Source organism: Pseudophryne corroboree, chromosome 2 (genome assembly GCF_028390025.1).
Source record: "Pseudophryne corroboree isolate aPseCor3 chromosome 2, aPseCor3.hap2, whole genome shotgun sequence".
NCBI lineage: Eukaryota > Metazoa > Chordata > Amphibia > Anura > Myobatrachidae > Pseudophryne > Pseudophryne corroboree.
The window spans coordinates 953,404,856-953,416,873 of record NC_086445.1 but is presented as its reverse complement, the minus strand read 5'-3'; the positions used below and the strand labels follow the sequence as shown (position 1 = coordinate 953,416,873).

Genomic DNA, 12,018 nt, shown 5'->3' with positions numbered 1-12,018 from the left:
TCGTGGGTGCGCAGTTGTGATCTTCATGCCCCCAGACTGATACGCTCTTTCTTCTCGCAGTTCCCCGATAAACCCGGTGGTAGGGGTTCTTTGACCCCTCGTCAGAGGGGGGTACTGTTAGGATCTCCTGCTCTGTGCTGCCACGTCGCCATGGCAACCGGGAGGCAAGTGTTAGCGAAGTAACCTGAGCGCAGCTGATACTCCGGTCCGGGTTTTTACTGTGTAGTGGTTACAGGCTCTGTGCACGGCAGGGAATCCGGCGCTGGTTTTGTGCTCACAGTCTGTGAGGTCTGAGTGGGGTGTGGACAGCACCTGCTATATAAACCATCCTCTCAGGCTAGGCAAATGCTGCTGAATCTTTGTTTGTTAGTCAGTTCCAGAGAGTTAGCTAGTACTGTGTGACTTTGTATTTACTTGTTGCTTACTGCGAATAGGCCTTGGGATTCGGTACTTCATTCTGCCAATCCGGACCTAGCAGTAAGACTGGAGTCAGTTGTTTGACCTGCTGGGGTTCTTTTGCTATTCTGTGAACCCAGCAGGTTTACGGCTGTACTCTCAGACCTGCTTGCTTAATCCTCCCTCACTGTGCAGGGCGTTCAGGTGTCAGTTTAGTGGCAGTAAGCTGAACCTGTGCCCTGCAAGTGGGGGTTAGGATTGTGGATACTCTCCTTGTGTCTATATTTCTATCTCTGACCAAGGAGTTTATTCCCACACCCGTTGGTAACCCTTTGGGGTTTTTTCTGTTGCTCTTAGCAACATCATTTCAGGTGCTCCACATGTGAAATCACTACACATCGCTTCATTGTCCGCTCTATTCCATCTGAGCATTCCTGACACTAGGGAGACACCCAATTCCTGAGCCTTTGGGCTTCTCCGTTCACTTTGTGTTTATTAGTTATTCCATCACCTCCTTTGTATGTTATGTTATACTGTCTGTGAGTTCGTTTGCTTCGCTTCCCTCTCTGTTCATACACCGGTATACTCCTGTTAGCACTGGTGTGCGTAACAAGGGGTTCACAAATGCACGGGCTGTCCAAACTGTCCATTCTTGCTACTTGGCAATCGGTTTATTAACCCTCAGGATAACAAGACATATACTATTAAACAAAGACTTGACTGCAACAGTAAATTTGTAGTCTATGTGCTGAAATGTCCATGCAATTTGCTTTATGTTGGAAAGACCAGTAGGATGCTAAAGGAGCGCTTAAGCCAGCATCGTTCAACAATCAAGAAGAGCATCACCCAGGGTGGGACTTCAAGTGACTTTTCAAATTTACCTGTGGCAAGACACTTCATGGAGGCAAAACATACTATCAATCAACTCAAGTGTTGCATCTTGGACCAAATCCCACCACTTCAAAGGGGTGGTGACCGCAACAAAATCCTATTACAAAGAGAACATCAATGGATCGATAGATTACAAACATTGGCCCCAAATGGGCTCAATGAGGAATTCCGCCTGGGATGCTTCCTCTGACTCTGTACAACATTATATAGAGTCTAATTTTTTTTGGTTTACTTTTCTGAGACACCGCCGTGTATCATGTCTTGTCAAAAAAGATATGTTTCATCACTTGTCACCTGCTGATGCTTGATTGTTTTGTGTCTCTCTGAGCAACATATGTTTCTCACTTATAGTGCCTGGTTGGCACTTGTAGTTTGCATATTGGACATGTCTAACAGTTCATTGCCTTGGCACACCTTGGATATTGATACTATCATACCACACTGGATCCCATCTGATCTTGGTAATTAAGCAGTGATGGGCCTAGCCAGTACCACACTTGGAGACAATGTGGGAATACTGGGTGTTGTATCAAGGGACTCAGTGTGTTTCCCCCCCCCCTTTTTTGTCTCTCAGTTGCTGGCATCAATATTGGTGTCTTTTCCTATACATTATTATACAGGACTATGATGTGATTTGGTTAAGAGACGAGGGATGATACTGACACATCGGGAGAGATATATATATATGGGCACATCTGTTTGTTACAATCATACCACACTGGAAACCATCCAATCCCGTCCGATCTTGGCAATTAAGCAGTGTTGGGCCCGATTAGTACCATGCTTGGAGACGGCATGGGAATACCGGGTATTGTACCAAGGGACAAATTTTGTCCTACAGGTGACATTTTGGGTATCCCCGTTTTGTCTTTGACATCACACGGCGCTCGCATTTGCCTTTCACGTTGGCCCTGTATGGTATCTGTGGTACTTTACCCATCGTGTTATTAACCAAGGTTGTTTTCCATCAGCGCAATGATGTTGTGCTGCATTTAGATATCAATATCCCCTGAGTGTTATGTTACCATTGCTGTGCAAGCCAGTACAGTTTGCTCACTTGTGTTAGATGTTACACATTGTTTCATGGTTTGTATGTTTTCGGGGCTGTCGAATCTCCATGCTGTCGGCGCACTGTGGGGTTGACTACTCTACAGTTATGCCTCTGGCTGGGGACAAAGACAGCAGCAACTTCACCTGTCTGCCGCTGCACACTAATACAGATCTGCCTGCACTACACGGGTGTCGCGCTGCCGGAGCGGGTTGCTAAGGAGAGAGCCGGGTTTGTTTACTATGGCAACACAACCCACGTGCACGGAAGAAGCCAATCGGGCAGCAGCTATGACGCGCTGCCTTCAGGTGACAGGCTTCCTGTTCAAAATTTCCGGCTCCCTCTCTGCTATTTAAAGAGACTCCGGACAGAGTGACAACTGCCCCTGATGAAAACCATTGAGCGTTGAAACGGCTGTCGGGCGAACTGTAGCAGTGGGTTATATCCAGATGGCTTGTCAGGAATAAAACCCTTTTTTTCTTTTCACCTACTAAACGTGAGTGCTTGTCTAATTCTTTTTTCAACTGTGGAAGAAGTGAGTGTTTTTATATATATATATATATATATATATATATATAGATATATAGATATATATATAGATATGTCAGTGTTAGGGGCCCACCTGATGAGGTCACCGTGGCAGGGTACAGTAGGTGGGCCCACAATTTTGGTCAAAATTGTACTAAGAACTTAATTTTTACTCCATGTTATAATCTAGAGTTTATTACAATTATTTAGATTATCAATATTCTTAGAAGGAATTCAATTATTTTGGGCAGCCAATTGGTAAGTGTGTATAATGTGCTTAAGAGGAGGTTGTGGCATTGGCAGACAGGAGGTAAGTGTTGATTTTATTTGTTTACTGCCCAATACAATTATTGAATAATACATTGTTAATACCTTTACAGACAGTACTTATAATGAGCATTTACTGCACATTACTACAAATGAGTAGATTGTATACCATTACCACAACTGAGCACTTTTATGGACATTACTGTTAATATTCATCCTAATGACGTCTAGTATAAATGGGCAGCTTTACAAACACTAATACCATTGTTATTGCTGGGCATGATCATTGCCAAATTAGATTTGGAGCCTTATGACTAATATATCTTGCAACACATTGCGCATTCTCATAGCGCATCCGCATCCGCATAATCATTTTAGGCCTTGCTTGATGTTGCATTTTGATGGATATTGCCATTGCCAAATTTACATGTGTGTGCCGGGCATACGTATACGTATTTGCTGGTATGTTACACATTGGTAAACATTAGAAGATCTTGCTGGGCATAATTACTTGTATACAGTAATTGCAGCAGCGCTTCTAGAGAGGAGGGGACCCGTGTGCAGACTCCGTGTGTGGGCCCCCTCCTCTCCTGTAGCCGTCACCGCTGCTGTCTGTGCTGAGACTCTGGAACAGTGCCAGAGTCTACAGCGCATGCGCAGGACTCCGAAAGATGACCGCCGCGCCATTTTTCCAGAGTCCTGCGCATACGCTGCAGACTCTGGCACTGTGCCAGAGTCTCTAGCACTCAGTGCGCTAGCAGCGGTGGTGACGGCTACAGGAGAGGAGGGGGCCCACACACAGTCACCGATGGACGCCGGAAAGGTAAGTATAGAAAAAATGGGTGCAGTGTGTGTGGTGTGGGTCCCCTCTGAACTCAGGGGCCCGTGCACACACTGCACCCATTATAGATACGCCAGTGAGTAATTGCCATTACCTGTAACCATAGACTTTTGATATATAAGGTTGCGTTTTTATAATTTACTTTGCTTGACTACAGCATCAATGACAGCCCTTCACGTGCACTGCCAACAAGCCAGAGACATTTCCTATCGGGTGGCATAATATATTGTGTCACATGTTAGCATAATACTGTAGGTGGATTACTGCTGTTTGGGTCACTGCGGTTCAGTATGATATTCCGACGGACGGGATCCCGGCAGTCAGTATACTGAAGTCTGCAATCCGATATTTGAAACCCCAACAGGGGAAAAGTAAGTATGTTTCCCCCTCTCCTTAAACCTGTAACACTAACCCTTCCCTCCTGCAGCCTAACCATAAGCCCCCCCCCCCCTCACCCCCCCTTAGTGCCTAACCCTAACCTCCCCCCGGTGGTTCCTAAACACCCCACGCAGCCTAACTCAAACCCTCCCCACTTAGTGCCCAAGCCTAACCTTTACCCTTTACCCCCCGCCTATCAGCCTTATCCCGCCTGCTACATTCACAGTCGGGAAGCCAGCTGTTGGGATGCCAGCTTTCGGGATGCCAGCTGTCGGGTTGCCGGCGTCAGTCTCCCGACCCTGTTGGGAAACCAGCATCTGCATTCTGACGGGTGTCGGGATTCTGGCATCAGTACTCCGACTATCGGGATCCTGACAGCCAGCATCTTAACCGCATCCCCACTGTGGGGCCCCTGTTTGTTCTCAGTACCTCAGGTCTAAGCTGCTGTTAGCAAACATTTAAATGTGGCTCAAACTAATTACATCACAGATGCTGAACAGCGCTTGCATGGGCGCAGCCCAAAACAGCATTTTCTACAAAATCCTACAGTGTATTTATAAAGTGTCCTAGAATGTTTACATGACAAATGTTTCTCTATTCATTTGCCTACATGTACGCCTTCCTAATAGTTGCATAATCTTTAAATATGCTATATGCTAACTACAAACGTATAAATCGTAGACAATAAGAATAAATACTGAGAATTTAGTTCAGTGCGCAGAATAAGTAGAATCCGACAGTGCAAACGGTCTGCAGAAATACAGTATGCTGAGTTGTCGGCTGTCATATTGCATCTCTAACAAAGTACAATGAGGTGTATGTTGTGATACAGTATGTGTATTTTGGGCACCACTATTGTATGCAGCTGTTAGTTGACTTATCCCATATGTTACTCTGCACCAGTCATGTAATCCTCAGTCGGATCCTTTCACTAATTGTCTGTTTCCACCGACAGGAGCAATGCTGGCTTACTTATTTGTTCCACCTGTGACCTGTAATGCTTTGTAGAAAACTCAGCTACCTTGCTTTCTGTGCCACTAGAATTGTTCCCTTTCTGTCTCTTTGAATTACAGTTATATCTATATTGGTGAGGACAGAGTAAGGGGATCATGGTTGTGAGGATCAGGCTTTGCAGAAAGGCTTAAGAACAAAACAGACATATATTTTGCTTTTTTTGCTTTAGATGGGGGCAACACCTTGACACAAGTCACTTCAAGACATTGATTTTATAGGCTTGAAAAAAGAACAGACTTTAGAGAATACTGTTGTAGGTTTAGGTTTCAATAGGTTTGTCATATTGATTAATCTTTACTATAACTAACAGCCTTGTGTAGCCCAAATTCTTATTTTACAATATAAACACAATAAATCAAACTTCAATAACATAAAGGAAACTACTGTCTTAAGCGGAGTACACACTATACGAAATATTGGCCAATCTGTTATGATCTGCAATGGATCACAGTGAACATTATATATTGTGTACAAACAATTCGACCCAATTCATCACTTGATGAACTGTGTGGCCACATATTCCCATCTGATGTGATGTACATCAGATCTGACATTGCAATGTAGGGAGCGGTTCGCTAACGTTAATACTGTAACGTATTGTGTCATCTTTATGCAGATCGTGCAGAATGTGTGCGGGTACAATATATCGCTACATATCGACCCTTCGCAAGATCATCGGATCGTTAGGGGTTGTACCCATCTTTAGTTTGAGAATGTAGTTTATGGTAAAAAAAAGTTATTGATACAGAGCAGGGGCATAATCTCTCCAATAACATAGCTCAAATGTTGTGTCCTCCTCCACTCTCTTCATTTCACTCTGGCTCCCTCTCCACCCCCATGTTTTGTTTTTCATCTCAACCTCTCTCCCTCATTTAACACTCCTGTTTGACACATTGGGCCTGATTCTGAGCTGGCTGGGAATAAAGCAAAAGAGAGCAAGTAACTGTGGGGCCTATTTACTAAGCCTTGGATGGAGATAAAGTGGACGGTGATAAAGTACCAACCAATCAGAGTCTAACTGCCATGTCACAGGCTGGGTCTGAAAAATGACAGGAGCTGATTGGTTGGTACTTTATCTTCGTCCACTTTATCTCTGCCCAAGGCTTAGTAAATGGGTGTGGTTTGTTAGGTAGATTAGATTTAGGTCGACAGTGTCTAGGTTGACCACTATTGGTCGACAGTAAGTAGATCGACATGGTTTCTAGGTCGACAGGGACTCTAGGTCGACATGTTGGCGTTGTTTTCTCCGTACAGTGACCGGGAACCCCAATTAGTGCACCGTGTCCCCTCACATGGCTCACTTCACTCGCCATGCTTTGGCAAGGTGCCTCGCTCCACTACCACTGCGCTTGGCACAGGTTACCGTTCCCAATTGTAGTCCACGTGGATCGTAAAGTGTCATGTTGACCTTTTGTCATGTTGACCTAGAGTCCCTGTCGACCTACTTACTGTCGACCAATAGTGGTCGACCTAGACCTTGTCGACCTACTTACTGACGACCTAACGAACGGATCCCTTGGTAAATAGATCCATGTGTACCTGGGCAAAACATGAAGAAATGTAAGGGGTGCAAATCATCCTTACCTACATTTCATTTGTCCTCTCTGGGAGAGGCCCGGAGAGGAGACGCTGAAGGGAATTGCAGGAGGCTGGACTAGCTCTCACATTATCAAGCCCAGCCCACTTCAGGAAAGCTCCATGATTCGTGGGTCTGCAGGAAGGGATGGGGCTAAAATGATGCAATTTGCGTCATTTTGGACCCTCCCCATGCACACGTGAATGCCATTGATTATCTCTCCACCCTGCCCGCTTCATTAGGATGTGGGCAGGATGCGGGAGATCTGTCTGCTCTTCTGGGGGTGTGGGAGGCTACCCCAGAGAGGCTTCAGGGAGAATAGACAAGTATGGTGCAAATACATGTATTATTTTTGCACAGAGTAAATACTGGTCGCTCTTGCATGTAGCCCACAAATGTTAACTTTATTTTTACACTGCAATTTATATATAAGTATGAACACACCCCACCTAAATCTAAATCTTTCTGCACATTTTGCATCTGCCCCACTGGCAGTGCAACATGGTTTTACCAAGGGGCAAATTTACAGATGTAGCCATGCCCATCTACACTGCAGCAAGTCGCAACTGTGACTACATTGCCATGATGTGTATATGCATGTGCGCAAATTCACACCCGCGACCCATAGGCAATGTATTAGCTAGCCACGGGTGCGACATCGCGGGATAGATGAACATGGCTATATCTGTACTTGCTCTTTTTGCTGTACTCCCAATTCAGAATCAGGCCCACTTTATGTTGTTTATGTGGTTTCCAAACTTTTTTGAATCACGGCGCCCTAGAATATCAGAATTTTTTTCACGGCACCCCTAGGCCAAAAATGTCTTATTGAGAAATTCAGAAAGAAATATTACATTAAGTAGATTGCGGTTTTAGAGATGAGCGCCTGAAATTTTTCGGGTTTTGTGTTTTGGTTTTGGGTTCGGTTCCGCGACCGTGTTTTGGGTTCGAACGCGTTTTGGCAAAACCTCACCGAATTTTTTTTGTCGGATTCGGGTGTGTTTTGGATTCGGGTGTTTTTTTCAAAAAACACTAAAAAACAGCTTAAATCATAGAATTTGGGGGTCATTTTGATCCCAAAGTATTATTAACCTCAAAAACCATAATTTACACTCATTTTCAGTCTATTCTGAATACCTCACACCTCACAATATTATTTTTAGTCCTAAAATTTGCACCGAGGTCGCTGTGTGAGTAAGATAAGCGACCCTAGTGGCCGACACAAACAACGGGCCCATCTAGGAGTGGCACTGCAGTGTCACGCAGGATGTCCCTTCCAAAAAACCCTCCCCAAACAGCACATGACGCAAAGAAAAAAAGAGGCGCAATGAGGTAGCTGTGTGAGTAAGATTAGCGACCCTAGTGGCCGACACAAACACCGGGCCCATCTAGGAGTGGCACTGCAGTGTCACGCAGGATGGCCCTTCCAAAAAACCCTCCCCAAACAGCACATGACGCAAAGAAAAAAAGAGGCGCAATGAGGTAGCTGTGTGAGTAAGATTAGCGACCCTAGTGGCCGACACAAACACCGGGCCCATCTAGGAGTGGCACTGCAGTGTCACGCAGGATGTCCCTTCCAAAAAACCCTCCCCAAACAGCACATGACGCAAAGAAAAAAAGAGGCGCAATGAGGTAGCTGACTGTGTGAGTAAGATTAGCGACCCTAGTGGCCGACACAAACACCGGGCCCATTTAGGAGTGGCACTGCAGTGTCACGCAGGATGTCCCTTCCAAAAAACCCTCCCCAATCAGCACATGATGCAAAGAAAAAGAAAAGAAAAAAGAGGTGCAAGATGGAATTGTCCTTGGGCCCTCCCACCCACCCTTATGTTGTATAAACAAAACAGGACATGCACACTTTAACCAACCCATCATTTCAGTGACAGGGTCTGCCACACGACTGTGACTGATATGACGGGTTGGTTTGGACCCCCCCCCCAAAAAAAGAAGCAATTAATCTCTCCTTGCACAAACTGGCTCTACAGAGGCAAGATGTCCACCTCATCATCACCCTCCGATATATCACCGTGTACATCCCCCTCCTCACAGATTATCAATTCGTCCCCACTGGAATCCACCATCTCAGCTCCCTGTGTACTTTGTGGAGGCAATTGCTGCTGGTCAATGTCTCCGCGGAGGAATTGATTATAATTCATTTTAATGAACATCATCTTCTCCACATTTTCTGGATGTAACCTCGTACGCCGATTGCTGACAAGGTGAGCGGCGGCACTAAACACTCTTTCGGAGTACACACTTGTGGGAGGGCAACTTAGGTAGAATAAAGCCAGTTTGTGCAAGGGCCTCCAAATTGCCTCTTTTTCCTGCCAGTATAAGTACGGACTGTGTGACGTGCCTACTTGGATGCGGTCACTCATATAATCCTCCACCATTCTATCAATGTTGAGAGAATCATATGCAGTGACAGTAGACGACATGTCCGTAATCGTTGTCAGGTCCTTCAGTCCGGACCAGATGTCAGCATCAGCAGTCGCTCCAGACTGCCCTGCATCACCGCCAGCGGGTGGGCTCGGAATTCTGAGCCTTTTCCTCGCACCCCCAGTTGCGGGAGAATGTGAAGGAGGAGATGTTGACAGGTCGCGTTCCGCTTGACTTGACAATTTTGTCACCAGCAGGTCTTTCAACCCCAGCAGACTTGTGTCTGCCGGAAAGAGAGATCCAAGGTAGGCTTTAAATCTAGGATCGAGCACGGTGGCCAAAATGTAGTGCTCTGATTTCAACAGATTGACCACCCGTGAATCCTTGTTAAGCGAATTAAGGGCTCCATCCACAAGTCCCACATGCCTAGCGGAATCGCTCCGTGTTAGCTCCTCCTTCAATGTCTCCAGCTTCTTCTGCAAAAGCCTGATGAGGGGAATGACCTGACTCAGGCTGGCAGTGTCTGAACTGACTTCACGTGTGGCAAGTTCAAAGGGCATCAGAACCTTGCACAACGTTGAAATCATTCTCCACTGCGCTTGAGACAGGTGCATTCCACCTACTATATCGTGCTCAATTGTATAGGCTTGAATGGCCTTTTGCTGCTCCTCCAACCTCTGAAGCATATAGAGGGTTGAATTCCACCTCGTTACCACTTCTTGCTTCAGATGATGGCAGGGCAGGTTCAGTAGTTTTTGGTGGTGCTCCAGTCTTCTGTACGTGGTGCCTGTACGCCGAAAGTGTCCCGCAATTCTTCTGGCCACCGACAGCATCTCTTGCACGCCCCTGTCGTTTTTTAAAAAATTCTGCACCACCAAATTCAAGGTATGTGCAAAACATGGGACGTGCTGGAATTTGCCCATATTTAATGCACACACAATATTGCTGGCGTTGTCCGATGCCACAAATCCACAGGAGAGTCCAATTGGGGTAAGCCATTCCGCGATGATCTTCCTCAGTTGCCGTAAGAGGTTTTCAGCTGTGTGCGTATTCTGGAAAGCGGTGATACAAAGCGTAGCCTGCCTAGGAAAGAGTTGGCGTTTGCGAGATGCTGCTACTGGTGCCGCCTCTGCTGTTCTTGCGGCGGGAGTCCATACATCTACCCAGTGGGCTGTCACAGTCATATAGTCCTGACCCTGCCCTGCTCCACTTGTCCACATGTCCGTGGTTAAGTGGACATTGGGTACAACTGCATTTTTTAGGACACTGGTGAGTCTTTTTCTGACGTCCGTGTACATTCTCGGTATCGCCTGCCTAGAGAAGTGGAACCTAGATGGTATTTGGTAACGGGGGCACACTGCCTCAATAAATTGTCTAGTTCCCTGTGAACTAACGGCGGATACCGGACGCACGTCTAACACCAACATAGTTGTCAAGGCCTCAGTTATCCGCTTTGCAGCAGGATGACTGCTGTGATATTTCATCTTCCTCGCAAAGGACTGTTGAACAGTCAATTGCTTACTGGAAGTAGTACAAGTGGGCTTACGACTTCCCCTCTGGGATGACCATCGACTCCCAGCAGCAACAACAGCAGCGCCAGCAGCAGTAGGCGTTACACGCAAGGATGCATCGGAGGAATCCCAGGCAGGAGAGGAATCGTCAGAATTGCCAGTGACATGGCCTGCAGGACTATTGGCATTCCTGGGGAAGGAGGAAATTGACACTGAGGGAGTTGGTGGGGTGGTTTGCGTGAGCTTGGTTACAAGAGGAAGGGATTTACTGGTCAGTGGACTGCTTCCGCTGTCACCCAAAGTTTTTGAACTTGTCACTGACTTATTATGAATGCGCTGCAGGTGACGTATAAGGGAGGATGTTCCGAGGTGGTTAACGTCCTTACCCCTACTTATTACAGCTTGACAAAGGGAACACACGGCTTGACACCTGTTGTCCGCATTTCTGGTGAAATACCTCCACACCGAAGAGCTGATTTTTTTGGTATTTTCACCTGGCATGTCAACGGCCATATTCCTCCCACGGACAACAGGTGTCTCCCCGGGTGCCTGACTTAAACAAACCACCTCACCATCAGAATCCTCCTGGTCAATTTCCTCCCCAGCGCCAGCAACACCCATATCCTCCTCATCCTGGTGTACTTCAACACTGACATCTTCAATCTGACTATCAGGAACTGGACTGCGGGTGCTCCTTCCAGCACTTGCAGGGGGCGTGCAAATGGTGGAAGGCGCATGCTCTTCACGTCCAGTGTTGGGAAGGTCAGGCATCGCAACCGACACAATTGGACTCTCCTTGTGGATTTGGGATTTCGAAGAATGCACAGTTCTTTGCTGTGCTGCTTTTGCCAGCTTGAGTCTTTTCATTTTTCTAGCGAGAGGCTGAGTGCTTCCATCCTCATGTGAAGCTGAACCACTAGCCATGAACATAGGCCAGGGCCTCAGCCGTTCCTTGCCACTCCGTGTCGTAAATGGCATATTGGCAAGTTTACGCTTCTCCTCCGACAATTTTATTTTAGGTTTTGGAGTCCTTTTTTTTCTGATATTTGGTGTTTTGGATTTGACATGCTCTGTACTATGACATTGGGCATCGGCCTTGGCAGACGACGTTGCTGGCATTTCATCGTCTCGGCCATGACTAGTGGCAGCAGCTTCAGCACGAGGTGGAAGTGGATCTTGATCTTTCCCT

At 46.4% G+C, this 12,018-nt stretch overlaps 1 pseudogene; it reads left to right on the top strand.

Annotated features, from left to right (window-relative positions):
- Nucleotides 1-1,987: 1,987 nt before the first annotated feature.
- Nucleotides 1,988-2,107, top strand: LOC135052741 (5S ribosomal RNA; annotated as a pseudogene).
- Nucleotides 2,108-12,018: the final 9,911 nt, after the last annotated feature.